Raw genomic sequence first — 17880 nt, 5'->3', positions numbered from 1 at the left:
CCCTGCTCAAAGGCGCCAGATAACTGAATGGGTTACTTCCTACATTAAAACCAGCTTGTTGACTTGGCAAAGAGCCCTGGTCAAGTAATACAACCAGTGCTGCTGCCATTTGTTCATTCTGCATAATTAAACACCAATTACACATAGTATTGTTTTCTAACAGGCTCCTCAGCTGGCTTTTCTTTATTATGATCCTGTGCCACTTTCCTTCCTTATTACTAAAAAGGACTTTTTATTTGTTATTGTAATGAGGAGGTTTAAAAGATATAACATTTTTCTAAAGAGAGGATAGCAAATGATGATGCAACCTGGCATATTATTTATACAGGAAAGACATTGCATATAATAGGTATTTTGATTTTTTGGTATAATCTGAGGAATGTGCACTGTACTATTATAGGACTCCCCAGCACAAGTCTATTAGTGAATATGCAATAATAAATGAACATATTTACAAACACTTTCAGAGTCTGTCTTAAAAAGGCACTGTGAAATTCAAATGTAGAACCGATATTCATTTCATAGCACTTTCATCCTCATTTGGCAAGGCATATAACTGCTGCTAACCACATGCTTAAGTCCTATTGAAATAAATGTATCTTAAACATGCTTAAACGAAGTATAAGCTTAACTGCTGTTTAAGGGATAAACCTAAATATCTGTTCAAAGTTCTGCTGAAGTTGGAACATTTTATGCATCCTATGATATTACTAATTATTTGGAGAGTGTGTAACAGAGGAGGGCATTGACTGTCTTGGTGCTTTAAACTGTTGTTGTCAGTGATGCAGATCTATTAGTAATGATGACGGAGAAATTTCAAGAAAGGTTTTGCCTGTGTTGCTGTCTTAAATGGAAACTGGAATGAGAGGAGCAGGAAGTTGGAGGCAGGTTTTATGCTTGTTTAGGGTTTATATCTTTCCCTCAGTACTGATGAAGGTATTTGTTTTGTAGACTCAATATTTATTTTTCAGCTACTTAATTTTACAGAAATAATCTGGAAAATGTTTTTTTCCCCTTTCTTTATGGTTGATTATGTAGTAATATCACCAAAGGGTACCATACAGCCAAAACAAGTATGGGAACTCTATAGAGACTTTAAGTGTGTGTTATACAACCCATAAACTTTACTGGAGAAAAAAAAAAAAAAGATAAACTTTCAGGGTTGATAGTCATTAGAATTTAAAAGCTCAGGAGGGATGTTAACTGTGTCTATGGCTCTTAACACATGGACTATTCAGCAGTCACACACACATACTGAATCCGTATGCAACATCCTCATGAACTTTATCGAGAAATGTTTCTATGAGTCGGCAGCTGGAGCTCATTTCTCACCCAAAATTTTTTCTTCCATCTTCCATCCTTGTGACTCTACTATTGTTATCTATCATTCCCTTCCTTTGAGTCCACATAATTATTGCCCCCCCACATAAAAATGCTTAGTTTTAAGCTTGGCAGTTCTTAGTTCTTCATTTGCTAGACCACAAGTCAACTAAACTGTAAAGAGGAGAAGACATAGTTGCATGCTTAACCTTCAAAGCCATGAGGTCAGTGGGACTTCCCACAGCACATAATAGAAAGCACGAAAGTCTTTGCAAGATGAGGCTTTTGGTTCATGTTACAGTTATGTCAATGGAGCCATTTTAAGTTGTAATTGTCAGTAAAGTAATTTCTTAACTCTTTGTAAGGAAAGGTCAGCTGTTTTGAATCATGTTGTGTTATGTGTGAAACATATATATTTTCAAATTCTGTAAACTCAGTAAAACAATACTGCTGTGTCTTACTTGCTGTAAGGAACACATTATTTTGGCATCTTCTTTGGACCTTCTATTGTCATAGTCCTTATTCTTCCTGTCTTAGGCATACACTTTCATTTTAATGATGATTTAAATTAAAAAAAAAAAAGAATGATTTAAGGATCACTTTCAAGTATTGTATCTAGATACAACATTGCTGCTTCATTTTATAACTACATCAAACACAGCAGAATTTAACTAGTGATACATTTTCACCATAGAAAGCTTCCTTTTACCCTTTTATACTGAAAGAAATCTTTTAGAGTACACCAATGAGGAATGCAACAGAGAATCTTGAAGAGAAGAACCCATTGGCATTACAGTGAAAAAGAGGGATATAAAAGTTTTTATTCCTTACTGTCAATTCCTCTAAACCATTCCAATCTCTGAGTTGTTATTTATTATTGATATTAAAATAATGCCCCAAACATGGCAGGTGTTGACTTGTTTACCTGACATGTAGTCAAACTCGTCTCAAGTTTTGAAATGTTCATTTGTAGTCTAAAGAGCTGGGATTAGACCCCAATTCAACAAAAGCTGCTGAAACATATAGATAATTTCTTTAGTAGTTTTTGTCATTGATTTTCATAGCTTTGTTTAAAGAACACTCGCCAATCATGACACTAAGATTTTGCTTGAAGAAAAGTACCTGCATAAGTCCTATTTTGGATTAGGATAAGTGGGGAATACATGCATAAAAGTGGGTCACAGCAGCATAATGGATGCAGCTTGACTTATCTCCGCTAAATGCCAATTTTTTTTATATGCATATCTTTATTTATAATATATTTATATATACACATTCTGAGTATATTGTGATATCCCATTGATTAATTGTAGAATGATGTGATAAGTTGCATTTATAATGCACCTGGGAATGCTCCCCTACAGCCATGCTATTGAGGCAAATCTCCTGGAGTCACCGCTAATAGTCTTTCCAGGATCAAAGGTTGAAGGTTACTTGGCTAACAAACCATGAAGGTTAGAAACAGGAGCATCAAACCATGAGAAAAGATGGATCCTCAGCTTCACTTGGGGAGAGCATTAGCCTCAAGCCATGGAAAGTCCCACAACACTAGGCCTTAATAACATGCAGTTTCTATGCCTGGAAAAGCCATTTCAGACTATAGCTGGAGTTTTTTAAGCTAATTATTTTTCTCTGCTTCTGGACTCTAAAATAATTTAACTCTCTTCCTCCCAGATTTGGAAGAAAAAGAATTGGCAAAAATGTCAATATATTATAAATAACTTGGGAAAAAAACGTTTGGGAGATAATTTTGTCATACAACAATGACACATGGAAACTCCATATGGCATTTGTAGAGGCTAAGATTTTTTTTCTGTCTGGACCTCTTTGTCTTGAGAATAACCTGGGCGTGCTGCAGCTAGCCCAGCTTCATGAAGCAAAAATATTTAGACCACATCATTATTTACTCTTTCCAAATTAGACTTTCTGATATGTTTAAAATGTCACTAATTCCTTAAACCACAAAAGAGCAAGCTGTTGTGGCTTCTTCACCTAGACGTGACCCCAGAAATCAGTTTGGTGACAGGAGTCGCTCTACATAATAGAGGGTAAAAAAACCACTCATTTTGCAGTTCATTTCATAATACGAATTAGCAGAAACTGAGTAAACAGTCTTAGAAGCTGCTAATTAGGTTTCTGCAAATGTGGGGTTTGCATTCAGTGAGACACTGGGAAGAAGGAAAGTATTTCCAGCTTGTACCATTTCAGGATTGCACTGAGAGGTATTGCAAAATGTCATGTTTAATGCTACTAGGGGTTTTTGTACTATCACAGAAATACCAGACACAATTTTCACACTAGTTTATAGTAATGACAAAAACTTCTGTTAAGATGGTGGTGCTCATATTTGGTAGGCATAGTTAGATTTTGTAGCTTAGGAGTCTCATACTAAGAAAGTTGAGTTTGTAAGACTAAATCATCACTTGAGCATTTAAGAGACTTGCAGAAAAAACATTTTTAATACTTAACACGTTAGCATTTCTCTTTGTGGTGAAGAAAATCCCTGTTGTTGCCTCTAAAACATGAATGGTGTTATGTGAGATAAATTATTATTGTACAGGATACTGAATACCTACACATGCTCAGCAAAGTGTCAGCTTTCAGGAGTAGTGGTGAATTTAGACTTAATAAAACTATTTCTTTTACAGGGTGCAGCAGTTGACGTTTCTGAAGATGTAATTACAATGCAAATACAACGTTCTCTTCAAAGTATAGGATTAGTAAGATAAGAGTTGTACTTACACAATTCTTAAACTTTCAGTGGTTAAGAAGGTTAAGTGGTTAAGAAATGTCTTAGATAAATTTATGCCTCATAACTTGTCAAACCCTCTGAGATTATTACTGAAACATTTTTGATAGTGTAATTTATAGTAATAACAAAGACATTAAGACACATTTCAATTTGATATGGATATGCATATTTTATAATTCAGGAATCTTTTATTCCCATTTTATAAACTGGATAGAGACTTGAGAATAGATCCCCAGAGGTGTCTGGCATCTTAGTACCTGTCTGGATTTGAGTACTATTGATCTGATTATGGTAACCCAGCAAGAAAGCGACAGATTAAGATACTTGGTTTCAAAAGTTAGCAGCTGAGATGGTATCTAGGCTAGCAGTCTTTCTTTCAAAATGTCTGTCTTTCCTTAAGATTTCTTTTTCTTTAAGCTGTCTTGATTCCAGGACCCAAAACATTCTGTAAAATAACTTTTCCTTTGTTTTCTTCCCAAGCAATCAGCCACAGTTTCCTTTAAATAAAGTGAACCTTTGTCAGCATGACCTTATTTTCTGCAGCATATACAGAACTTTGCCTCAGCAACCTATTTTCTTGCATGTGCATACTTATAAATGGCAATAGGGCTTACATTTTTGCTTTGTTGGGAGAGGGACTGGGAAGAAGAGAGAGAAAAATAGAAGAGAGCGATCAGAGTCTGTATTTTATATTTGATTTCATATTAGCCATGAAAACATAAACCCAGCTTTTTAAAGATTGAATATAACATTTAAATGTATTTTGCAAAAGTAGGCATTAAATATGAGTCTTATTCAGAATATCACAGATTAACAATTAAATCATTTAAACACGGTGGAAGTGAAAAATGTATTTCATGCTTACTAATCCTTTCCTAAGAATTGAAAATGCTCCTTTGTAGGTTAATCAACTAATTATTTATTGCTCTAGTAATGTTCATGAAGGCAGGAGATGTCCCCATTTGTGCTTTATAACATTTTTGGCTTGCTTGGTCCCTCAGGCTAGCTAGGCTAAAACTTTGAAACTAGTCAACCTCGTACCATCAGACAGCAGACTAAAAGCTCCAAAATGCAGAGATCATCAAGGTATTGAGATATCATTGGTGTCCTTTTCTCCCTGTACTAGCTTCAGCATTGTAAGCTTCTAAACATGGAGATGGAAGCCTTAGTGGTAGAATTCTGAAGGGAGTAACTTTCTTCAGAGAACTTGACTCTAACCACAATGGCATCTCAGATCTCTAGCTTTAAAATGGAGATAACAGTACCTCCTCCAGCTTGCAGGCTTTTGCAGAAAATGTGTTAAATTCACATTTGCAGAACATTCAGCAGTGGTGTCTGTGAAGAAGTCTGATTCCTAATCAGTGTTCAATGTCTACATACCTCAAACACTTTGGGCTTCAATTACTATGGCGCAAAGTCACTTAGCAAAATGAAACTATCATTAGAGTAATGTTTGGAGTATGTATTAACAAGAAGGAGAAATCAAACATTGCATAGTCGCTTATTGACTGCACATCATCTGTTCTCTGCACTGGGAGAGTACTTTGATATGGTCGTGGAGCTAATGACTAAAATGTACCTTGGGCAAGCTGTAGTAAGATCAGTCATGCAGCTTCACTTCTACAGTTTCCTAGGTTTCAAGTTTGTGTCCTTGTGACCATAAGACTGTACAAGTCTTTTTACTTGCAAGGATTTTTTGGGGTGGTTGGGGGGCGGTGTCATGTTATAAATGCCTATTATTTGATGCTATTGACTAAAATAACTCTTCACAATGTTTGTTGAAAGAACGTGTATCTGGCTGCACTCATTTCACTGGGATTCAGGCAACAGTTTGTTCTGTTTTCAGTGCTTGTTCATGATCACTTTATTTCTACTCTGTGTAGATGCCTGTAGAGCATAAAGACAGAGGAATCAGACTTTCAAGGGATGGCTTTCATGCCCCTAAAGCAATTCCTGAGAATGTTAGAGGGATGAAAGTGAAACTGTGGTGTTTTCATCCCTTCAGACATGCTTTTCTCCCTTCCCTGCCTCCCCCCTCCACGCTATAATTTCATCTCCTCCCCTTCCAGCAGCAGCAGCTGTAACAGCTCAGTCGGGCCCCTCGGAAGCTCTCCCCGGAGGCACCGCTGCACCTCTCTGACCTCCGCCGCCGGGCTCCAGCCCCAGCTGCAGCAGTCAGGGGGCTCTTCTCAAGCCCAGGTTTTCCCTGTGGTTGAGCACTGCATAAGACACCAGCCAGATTTTACTGAGCGTCCTTGCAATGGGAGATCTGGTTCTGTTTTCCTCAGATATCTGTTTTCAGTTTTTCTAGTAATAAAAATACAAAAGAAATCAATTGTTTCTTTAAAGGAACCACAGACTGGGCCAAATGTGTGTTCTCTCTCCTCTCCTTTTCTCCAAAGAGCTTAAATAAAATCGTAAGATAAACTTACCTGCCACCTTGCAGCTTCCCTTAGCACAGTGACCTTTCAGCAGCTAACGGAAGCCTGTGCAAATCCAAGTTTTCACAAAGATGCATCTTCAACTTTGTTTTGTTTTCTGCTAACTAAACCTGAAACACTGAACAACTGGAAACATTGAAAAAAATGCCAGGAGACTTTAGGCTTGATTGGGAAAAAGTTTCATGTTGAGAAAGAGGTTTTTAAATGAAGAAAATACCTAAAAGATCATTGCAAAGATTAAACTTCCTAAACATGCAAATAATAAAACAATAACTGATTGAATTGGTCAAGGAATCAAGGATTGATCATTAGTTGAGCTGTTTATTTGGAAAACGAAAACTAGTTTTACAAGATAGAACAATAGTTGCATTTTGTGAAAGGGAGGTCAAAGAAAAAACTGACACTGCTTCCAGTATTTTTAAAAGATACATTGTGTTGATAGGGTAGCATTAGATATGTTGTGCTGTATTTTAGACGCATACTAGTTCAGTCTGCTCTACACCTTTCTTCACAGATTGAAGCCAATTGCACAAAGTGCAGAGCATCCTTTCTCCCTGTGGAAGAAAGATCTTTTCCATTTCTCAACTTTTCTTCAAAACAGACAAACATTAGGGTGGGAGTCGTGCTCTGCTCTTTACATTTCAGTGAGAGCAAAAGATCAAACTCTGTAAGACACCTATGAAATCAGATGTGTGTAGAAATGGAATATTTTTCCCCCTTCTCATCTTCAGATACTGGTAGGCTAGAGAAACCGTGGTCTCAGGTACCTATTTCACATTATTCTCTGAATGTTCAAAGGATCCCAAGCAATCCAATACTCCTGAGTTTAGTGTAAAAGTGGCACTTGACATGTATCATATCCTCAGCTGATACAATTCTGTTGAAGTCCATTTTAGTTACTAGCAATACACTACTTCCAGGGATCACCTAGTGTGTATTATGTGATATTTCCCATTGTGATTATATGAATATGTCCTATAATTTCAGTACAGCAAATCTATTCTTAACTGCAACTTCAAACATTTATCATTGAAATATTTTTCCCTAAAATTAATACCTTATGGTTACTTTCACCTTGGTTGGATGATGTATATGACAATGAACATAAAAGAGAATCAATATAGTCATTAGCTGACTCACCCACAGGATATGATAAAGGAGGGGTCAGCTTAAATTCAACTAAATTTTCTTTGATACTATATCATCAGAAAAATCTTCATGTGCCTACATCAAATGAATTATTTTCTTCTTATGGATGGTCTTTATTTTCCATTGTAAGAATATTTATAATTGTTCAAATTGTGGAATTGGAGTCAGTCTGTATTGGTTTTATGTGGCAAGGTTTTGGTAGCGGGGGGGGTTACAGGGGTGGCTTCTGTAAGAAGCTGCTGGAAGCTTCCCCTGTGTTCGAGAGAGAGCGAGCCCATACCAGTCGGCTCTGAGACGGACCCGCCGCCGGCCAAGGCCGAGCCAATCAGTGATAGTGGTAACGCCTCTGTGATAACATTTTTAAGAAGGAAAAAAGTTGGGAGAGTGAGAAACAGCCGCTGGAGAGAGGAGTGAGAACATGTAAGAGAAACAAGCCTGCGGACACCAAGGTCAGTGAAGAAGGAGGGGGAGGAGATGCTCCAGGCGCCGGAGCGAAGATTCCCCTGCAGCCCGTGGTGAAGACCCTGGTGAGGCAGGCTGTCCCCCTGCAGTCCAGGGAGGTCCACGGTGGAGCAGATCTCCACCTGCAGCCCGTGGAGGACCCCACGCCGAAGCAGGTGGGTTTCCGAAGGAGGCTGTGACCCCGTGGGAACCCTGCGCTGGAGCAGGTTCCTGGCAGGACCTGCGGATCTGCGGAGAGAGGAGCCCGTGGAGCAGGTTTTCTGGCAGGACTTGTGACCCCGTGGGGGACCCGCGCTGGAGCAGTGTGCTCCTGAAGGACTGCACACCGTGGAAAGGACCCATGCTGGAGCAGTTCGTGAAGAACTGCAGCCCGTGGGAATGGCCCACGTTGGAGAAGTTCGTGGAGGACTGACCCCGTGGGTGGGACCCCACACTGGAGCGGGGGAAGAGTGTGATCAGCCCTCACCCTGAGGAGGTGAAGCGGCAGAAAATAACGTGTGATGACCGTAAACCCCATCCCTGTTCCCCTTGTGCTGCTGGGGGGGCTTGGTGGAGAAATCCGGGAGTGAAGTTGTGCCCGGGAAGAAGGGAGGGGTGGTGGGAAGGTGTTCTGAGATTTCGTTTTATTCTCTCATTACCTTACTCTGGCTGATCTGTAATAAATTGAGCTAATTTTCCCTAAGCTGAGTCTGTTTTGCCCGTGACGGTAATTAGTGAATGATCTCTCCTGTCCTTATCTCGACCCGCAAGTTTTTGTTATATTTTATCACTCCCCTGTCCAGCTGAGGATGGGGGAGTGATAGAACGGCTCTGGTGGGCACCTGGCATTTAGCCAGGGTCAACCCATCACACAGTCATTCAGATTTATGAAATATGTCATTTGCGTTCACGTTACTAATTTAGATTATGAAATATATATTGATAAATTCAGCTGAGTGGGATGGGGAAGGTCTTGGAAGTGGTTTACTTTATTATTTTAATATTTTAATTTAGTATTTAAATTTTTAATTTAAATATTATTTACTTATTTCTACAGAATAAAGTTTCTGTTATAGCATAGTCTGCATCTGTTGGGTATCCTCCTCTAGTGTCTTCTGGATTCACTTGCTAATCTTAACCAAAATCTTAAATAAAGATGGAAGGAGTCTCAAAGCTATGTCTGAACCAGTGGATGTGAGATGTAGTTATAATTTGTCTATATATTAGGACAAGATTTCTCTATACAACAACTTCTTTCTTGTGGTTGTCCTGAGGAAGATACATGTGGTAGGAGGCTGCAAGGAAACCAGGGAAGGTTTTGTCTAGGACTCTGATTGGGATGACTTGGGGGGGCAGGACCTTGAGACACACAGCCTGAATCTAGTCAAACATAATTATGTTCAAGTTTCAAGCTGATGAGAAAAGCTTAAATAGGAGCTTACCTAGGGAGCTGCCTTAGGCATGAGTGAGTGCTAATCAGTGTAAAACTAGTTAACATTCAGTCAGTGCTTATGGGATGTTTTATTTCTTTATGTATTTCATTTTTTTTTACCCAGTTTACCTTTCATCACTGAACGTAACTTTCTTTATGTTGTCTGTGTCAGTGCATTCCTTTCTGAGACTAAATGCATTTTCAAAAATACACCCATTTAGAAAAATAAAAACCATAGGGAAAACATCTTAGATTATTTTTAGTTATATTATTTCTAGCAACAAGTGTTTCTTTTCACATTGTTCAGTCTTTTGTAGCTAAGAAAAAGTTCTAAAATGTTTAACAATTTTAGAAGCCTTTGCTGAAGTGCGGTTGAAACAGTCTTCATCTCGGATGTAAGCTCTTTTTCACTGACTTGCTTAATGTTTCAGTTGTATTCAGTTTTGAGCACTTACATAAGCTTACAGCTTATTTATCTCTTACTTTCAAGATCATATCACATCTCCTTGGTCACTCTCCAGTTGTAGGACAGCAACAACACAAGTTTCAATAGAGATACATAAACAGTAAAACTTGAGTAATGGGAATGATGTGGTAAACTCAGTACTTTTTCTTTTGTTTTAAAGTTTAAATTTCCTTACTATCTTTTGAGGTATTTTTTTTCTATTTAAAATATTAAATTGGTGTAATAAAACAATACAATTCTGCTTTGTATTGTTTTGTTTTTTAACTAGTGTTCGATGTCAGATCAGTCTCTAGCTGGATATGTTATTTGATCCAATGTGTTAGTCTCCTTTTCTCCTATCTAGCACCTTCTGAAATTACAGTGTTTTTCCAGGAATTTTCTGTAGTCTGGCCTCCTAAAATGAGAGATGATTAATTGCCTTTAATATGCTAAATATGCTTTTCTCTAGATTCTTGTATTTTTTTGTTTTGTTCTCTTGTCTCCTTTTTCATGATTTTTCATACCTATATTCCCACCAAAATCAATAAAATAAATTTGAAGTCTGTTACAATATTAAATGTTTTTTCATTTTGGTCTATTGTGTGGTAGAAGTTTAGTATACTAGTTGAAATAATCTTGGCCATACCTAGAAACATTTAATATCATAGTATGATGAAGTTCCAAACTCGCAAGTCTTTAGACACAGCATACAGTCTTTTAAATTCAGTAGTAGTAATGATGTATCACTGACTTGTGAGCCACTGGTTGTTTGCAATTGATAGTTTATGTGTACAGATCTGGTTCAGCAGCATTGTCTTTATCAGTGGCTTGATCTTCTGACATACTCTGTTATGGGGTATGCTTATATTCTGCTCTGTGCATTTAGTTTTAAAGGTTCATCGTGGTGAGCTAAAGTTTTCAGCTTGAGGCCTAACCTGATTCTAAGCTTCCCTATTGACTAGGTAGTAAAAATGTTGCTGAAGGACATTCGATTAGTCTGTTGACACATCTGCTGCACTCCGATAGCCTGTTGCCCACCTGCGGCACCCAGCAAGGGCTGGGGGCTGCTGGCCCCACTGCCATTGAGCTGAAGTCTCAGTCATGAGCAGTCAGAGAGGAACCCTGAGGGCACCAGGGCGTGCAGTAGTTTGGAGGGGGATGCTGGCGGCCACCTCAGGGCTCAGGCCATGTGCTGTTATCAGCAGCCCACGGGAGCATGCAGTGCTCAGATTGAAGCCAGGGTATCATCTTCCCTGTTGGAGTTTCTGTGCTGGATATCAGTCGTCCTAGCCCGTAGGAATAAAGCATCTACTTCTGATTTTTATCCAGTTTGACATGTTAAAATTTGCTGAGGAACTCTGCTAGAGGCACTTGAGGGCCCCAACAATATGGAACCAATCACGCTAGAAACATATGATATGTATAATGTTGCTTCAGAAGTATTTATTTCCTGCCCAAAGCAGCTGCACCAACACTTTTAATGAAGTTAGGACAAACAAACAATTGGGCTTCGCTAAAGAAATTTTTCTTTTTTCGAGCTGTCACTCTTACAGTGTTGTGCTTTAGTTCAGAGATATTAAAACTGTGACTTAGTCACTGGGAAACTTTCTACGAGTGAATCTGACACAAAGCATTCTCAGTTATCTGTGCTTTCATTTTCGATTCATTGCTGTGATGATAAATGAGTCCCTTACTACAAGAAGCCTAATTTCCTGATCTCTATCACTATGGGTTTTCTGGTTTTGCTTTTTAAGGGTGGCATAACTGTTTCCTTCCATTTGCTATTTAGATGTTGTTCTGTATCTACCAACGACACAAGCTGAAGTTTCTGATAAGGTTATGCCTTATTGGGCAGTTTATCTCAAAGTTCTGGTTGGTTTTTGAACATAGATATGTGATTTGGTCCATCTTTGACATCTTGATAGTCTTATCCATCAAAATTTTGATGTGGCTGCTTTTGTTATTTACACTGGCATTGTTCTCATCATATTTGTGTAGTTTAAAACATATAATTTTTCAGTGTTCATACTTTATTTCTTTGGGCTCTGTGCTTCCAGTTAGAGGTCTAATTATTTCAGGGGTTCTAATGGAGCTATTGAAGGTCCTATTTTGTTTCAGAATTACTTCCTCTACCTAAGAATTCCCATGCTTAATGTATACAATATTACAAATTGACAATAACTAGAGAAATCTGTAGATCCTTGTAAACCCAAGTACCCCTTGCTGTGTTGTATGATTTCTTATGTAGCATTAATTTTGCAGAGCTGAATTCTGACAAGATAGAGGAGTTACTGATTGCTCTCCTCCTTGGCTATTTCATTTCATCGTTGTTCTATTTTGTCTGGAGTTTGAGTTCATAAACTTGGAGTAATTTTTGACCCTGTGCTTTCTTTTGAGGCTGTGACATTAATCACACTGAGAAATGAGATTCCCAGCTGGAAGATGCTAAAGAACCACTAGGAACTATTAAATTAACTTACCACTATTTTATTAATCTTTCCCAGTTTAGACTGAGAATTATTAAGTTGATTGGGATGTATGTGTATGTTTCATTATGAGCTAGATAGTAATTGCTAATTCTTTATTTGTGGGTCTTTCTCCCATTTCCCTGAAGTATTCACAGCTGTGCTAACAGAACCCTGCACACAGTCAATGGGAGCATTTTGCTGCTTTAACAAGAAAGGACTTCAGCCTAATATCAAATTTTCCAGGCAAATGCTTACAGGCTCCATCATTTGTTTTCTTAAGGATATGATTTTGAGCAGTGAGCAGTCACCTCAGGTAAACAAAGAAAGGAGGAACACCTGTTGTATGGCTTCTCTCCAAGGGATAAACTTAAAAACCTCCTTTGTAGAATGCATTTCATTACGCTGCACAAAAGCTGTAGCTCTTAGGAAGAGCTTTACAGAAAGAACCCCTGTGATCTAATAACAAAAGAAAAAAACTTTCCTGAGGTACTTACCTCTACTTAGTATGAATAAAAGAAAACATTCTTTGGATTTAAAAAAAAAAAAAAGTTATGTTGCAAGTGAGTATCATTTGAGATCTGTGGATAATTCACTGTCTTGGGAGGTAAATAGGAAAGGGAATTCTGGACAGACTCAATTTACTACTACTTTATATGGATATGTATTTGTGATTTGATGATGCTTGTAGCTTGCTGTAAAGTTATTCTTGTAGAGCTGTACTGATTGACATGGTATGTCTTTCAACTCTATGCCTTTTTTACAAGTCAGTGTGAATATTTGCTTACCTTGCAGTTCACCTTCAAAACCATCTCTGTACATTACTTACTAAATTACTTTCCTGTTAGGCCACAAAGATTTTAATTGTAAATGACAATAGGGTTAAACCCTCATTTTTTTAATCCTTGAATCACCCCATAGCATATAGCATCATCTGCTTTTTGCTTTGTGCAAAAGACAGGTTAAATAGAATGTGAGTGGCTTTAAGTATGAAAGGAAGAGGACCTTCATAGCCTGTCCTGTCTGCTGGCTTGTCTCTCATAACCAAAGGGCTGGGATTGTGGAAGGCAAAAAGGAAGGGAAAACACAGAAGAGCAACAACCGGACACATTTCCTCTGAGAAATGTATATGCTAAGGGTATCAGTAATCACAATGTGGCTGAAGTTGCTGTTGTGAGGTAGAGAACATGTGTTGGCAACAGCAAAATGGTTCAAAATGCTGTTCTAAAAGAAGCCGGGGGAAAGCCAAACCAGGACAGCTAGAAATGTAGCTAGGAGTGTCTCCTGAAAAAAAAAAAAAAAAAAAAAAGACCTGGGATTCTTGTGATATCAGAGAGACTTTCTTGCTTATATAGCACTTTTAATAGGCTTACTTAGTATGCCAGTGTATTCCCTTGCTGGACAAAGTATTGGTCCAAACATGTCCATTCTTTCTATAAACAAGCATTGACATACATTGATTTAATATTAGTCTTCACGCTGAGCTCTGCAGATAGACTAGTAAAATGTAAATGACACAGCTGTGTTGCTGATGTATCTTTGACAACTCAGAAGATGACTTTGCATATACAGAAAAGCAAGGGAATGGGAAAGGGCTTTCTCAGCTCTTGAATTGTGTACTTCCCCTTCAATGTTCATTTTTATGGTAGTTTTAATTTCAAATCATGTGACTGCAAGGCTGTTGGGGTTGGTGTGTTGAATTAGTTCCTGCATTTTCATTGTTTGTCTGTAATAATCATTAATGAGGGAAATTCATCACCTTTCCCAAGTTCACCACTCAGCTGAATAAAATAAGGGGTAATTAAGCATGATGGGTTTCTTGCTGTGTTTCAGTTCTACAGTAAAGAGAAAATGAACCCAGTTCTTCGCTACTATTTTGGGGGCAGCTACTTGTAAAGCAGCTGCATAATTGAAAACAACCTTACAGGACTAAAGTCATAGAAGCAGCAGCTCCAGGGGTTAATGCCTGGAGGACTGGGTGTAGTTTCATAAAGTTGATTACAATGGTTAGGGGATTATTGCAAGAAGTCTAGTGGAGTTGGAGGATTGTTTGGGAAGCTTGCATAACCAGTTCTTCAACTGTACATGGTACTAGTTGCTGTTATTTAAATGTCTTGATAGTAGTTTCCACAGTAATCAGAACTCTCTTGAGAAACATGTAAGTTTACTTGGAAGAAAACAAAATAAGAGAGCCTATAAGGGAGAGGAAATTTCCTAAAGTAAGGTCAAATTCAGAGCTTGCAGTAAAAAGAAAATACAAAATATTGATATGAAGAAACTTATGTCAAATAGGTCTTATGCATATGCCATATTGAACATAGTCAGGATGACTGGTGAGCACTTCAGAATAAGTCATTTATTTCTGTATTTTTTGGAGAAAGTTTGCTTGTTGCCTTAGAGAAGAAAATTCTGTTATAAATCTGGTTGTCCCTCCTTAGAAAATGGCTTCTTGTCCTAATTAATCATAGTGACTTATACGGGCTAGTGATGGGTCTCTTATCTACCCCGGCAACTAAAGCAGCTGGGGCCACCACCTGTTAACTCACTTCCAGCACCATTTAATTAGCCTGAATGTCTGTTACCTTCGGGTTTATGTGGCAGGGAAAGAAATGGGAGCGGATACAGAACAGGAGAGAGCTACAAGGGATGGCCCAAGAAGTGCAAGGAAGAGCTAGCAGGTCCAGGTGTGGGGATGGAGAGAGGACAATAGACTGGTTTGGGAGCATTGAAGTCTTACAGTGCATGTTTAAGTCCTCTTTGCTATATACCAAGTTTTGAGAATTTAAGTGTTCAGTCAGAAATGTCACTATGTAATTATATTCATATGGTTTCTTGTATGACTGATTCCACATAAGACTTCAGCTTTAGAATTCAAAAGCAAGTGATGCAGATCTAAAAAAACCCGAACCAACAAACCCAACAATCATAGTTACGCTACTCTGTAAATTATATTTGCTGGATCTGTGTTGAAGTTGCTAACACCTATGTTTACTACCTACTTCCAAAATAAATAAATAAGATGCAAAGAGGTTGTTTACCAGCAGCATAAAGATGCAAAGAGGTTGTTTACTGCTTTTGCATAACTAGAAGTCCTCATTTACTTTTTACTGAGTTAAAGGCTGTTATTGAAGGAATCATGAAAATGAAGGGAAGGAAATTTGTTTAAATACCATCCACTACTGAGGTTTTGTCAGGATTTCAGTCATATGCACTGTTCTTTGAAGACAACCAAAAAAAGATACTCAAACCATTAAATAAAAGCTGTATTCTTCCTTGTTTTAGAACAATCTGTTTCTAAGGGTTTTTTTACACCAAAGTATTCTCTTCTCATCAGAAAATTCTCTCGTGCATAATGAATAACATTTCTCTACCTGTGCATAAGAGTACACTTCATTTTTAGAACCACATATTGAGTTGCTAGAACATACTTGTACAGGCTATTAATAAAAAGCATCCTTATGGATTTATTTGTAATTTACTTGAGCCAGATCCTCAGGTTAAAGCCATTACGTGAGAACAACTTCTTGCCTTTTCCCCCTAGCTTAAACCTTTCTTAACTTTTAAGATAAGGCAGGTGAGTAGTGTAAACTTTTAATGAAGAACTTCTTAATTACTCGTGGAGACTCTTAGCTGATGAAAATGGTCATAACTTCCTAAAGTTACCCACTTTAAACAAGTTAGCTGGCTGAATGTGAATGTTTCTAGAAAGTTGCACTATTAAGTCTTATGAAAAATAATAGAATATTTCCCTTCAGCTAATCTGGAAACATCCAGATTAATCAGCCACATGCTACATAGGCTTCTGATATAGACCTCTAAGTGTTTACCAAACCGTGATAGTCTAAGGGTGGCCTAATTATTCCCAATTCTGCACATAGCTTGAAGTTTTTCCTTTTTGTTCCAGATCTGAAGAATAGGTCTACATTCTTGAAAGTTTTTCAGTATTTTTTTAAATAAATATATAATTGTAGATAGTACTTCCCTCTAGAAAAGTTAGTTCTCACAGATATATTAACTTTAACAGTAGTTCTCCCTGAGGTACTATCCTTACTTACCTATACTCTGATAGCATAAAATGTTTTGTCATTATGAATAACAAAATGAAGAAATAGAACTACATCAAATATCCCTTAAGACATATTATAGTGTAGTTTCACTGTAACTCCAATGAAAACCTAGAATAAATCAAAATAGTGAAAAAAACAGGCTACTAATTTAGTTGCTCATCTTAGGCTGTGGTTTGATGCAGTCACAGTTGTTGGTTTTTTTTTCTGATGTCTCTTCCTGAATTCCTCAAGATCACTGGAAAGGAATCAATGGGAATTGATCCAATTTGTAGAACACAATTCTACTGTTGATAGTAGTTTATATTCATTTGCTTCACCCTAATCTTTTATTAATGTTAATTTGCAAAATGCTGTTCATGCTGTTTCCTCCCAATTTTGTACCCTCAAGCTGCTGATGATAATGAAGTTTAGAGAAACGTAACAAGAAATAATGAAGTTATCTATTTTGGAATTAAATATGGCAACAGTTACTGTTTTTGTAGTTGGACATTTTTCAGCAGATGGCTTTAATTTCAGATAAACAATGACCAGTGTAGAAACTCAGATACATGAGATTCCTACACTAGTAAGAAGTTGTGTCTGTTTAGGTCTTTTCAGTTTTTCTTTATGTCCTCCAGGAGGATGGGCCAGGGCATCAATACTGAATCATATGGGGACTTTTAAGGATGCACCGTCAATAAAATGTGTCATACAGACATATCTCCATGATACAAAAGAAGCAATAACTGATGGCATCACTTTCTGTTACTGGTGGGGGGGGGGGGGAAATCCCTGGTGACATTTCTATGAATAGCAGAGCCATGGTCAAAAGCATGTTTAATATAATTTTTTAGGTTAGGATTGCACAAAGCACTTCAATGTAAGTAGCTGCAAAAATAAATGTGTCTTCCTGGTTTGAGGTGTTGTAGGACCTGAGAAAATGAATAATAATAGTGAATATTTAGTATTTGGATTTTCTGATCATTTTGAAGAGTTAAAGACATGTAAATTAAAGCATGAATGGTGTTTAGTAGCTCCTGCTCCACTCCAACAAAAAGAAGTAATTTACAGATTTCGGTGGAAATTTCATTGGAAAGTTTCCCCACATTCACATAAATCTTTGGTGCCATCCGACTGCCTTTGGACCACTTAAAATTGTTCTGAACTTGTAGGATTAAGCCAAATCTTCCTGCTGCTTGGAAGGTGTCGTCTGTACTTGGGCTGCACTGACTAAACCTGAAACTGTTCCACTGAAAAGCTAGACCACTCAGTGCTGGTAAATGTAGCACTCTCCTATTAAGTCAAAATAGATGTTGTTGGGGTTTTTTAATGCCTTAAGGTACTTGCCCAACTGAATGAATGGTGGCTCTGGAAATGGCCGTGGAAAGA

The sequence above is a fragment of the Buteo buteo genome, chromosome 8 (genome assembly GCF_964188355.1).
Source record: "Buteo buteo chromosome 8, bButBut1.hap1.1, whole genome shotgun sequence".
Lineage (NCBI taxonomy): Eukaryota > Metazoa > Chordata > Aves > Accipitriformes > Accipitridae > Buteo > Buteo buteo.
The sequence above is the reverse complement of the archived record's forward strand: the minus strand, read 5'-3'. Positions refer to the sequence as shown.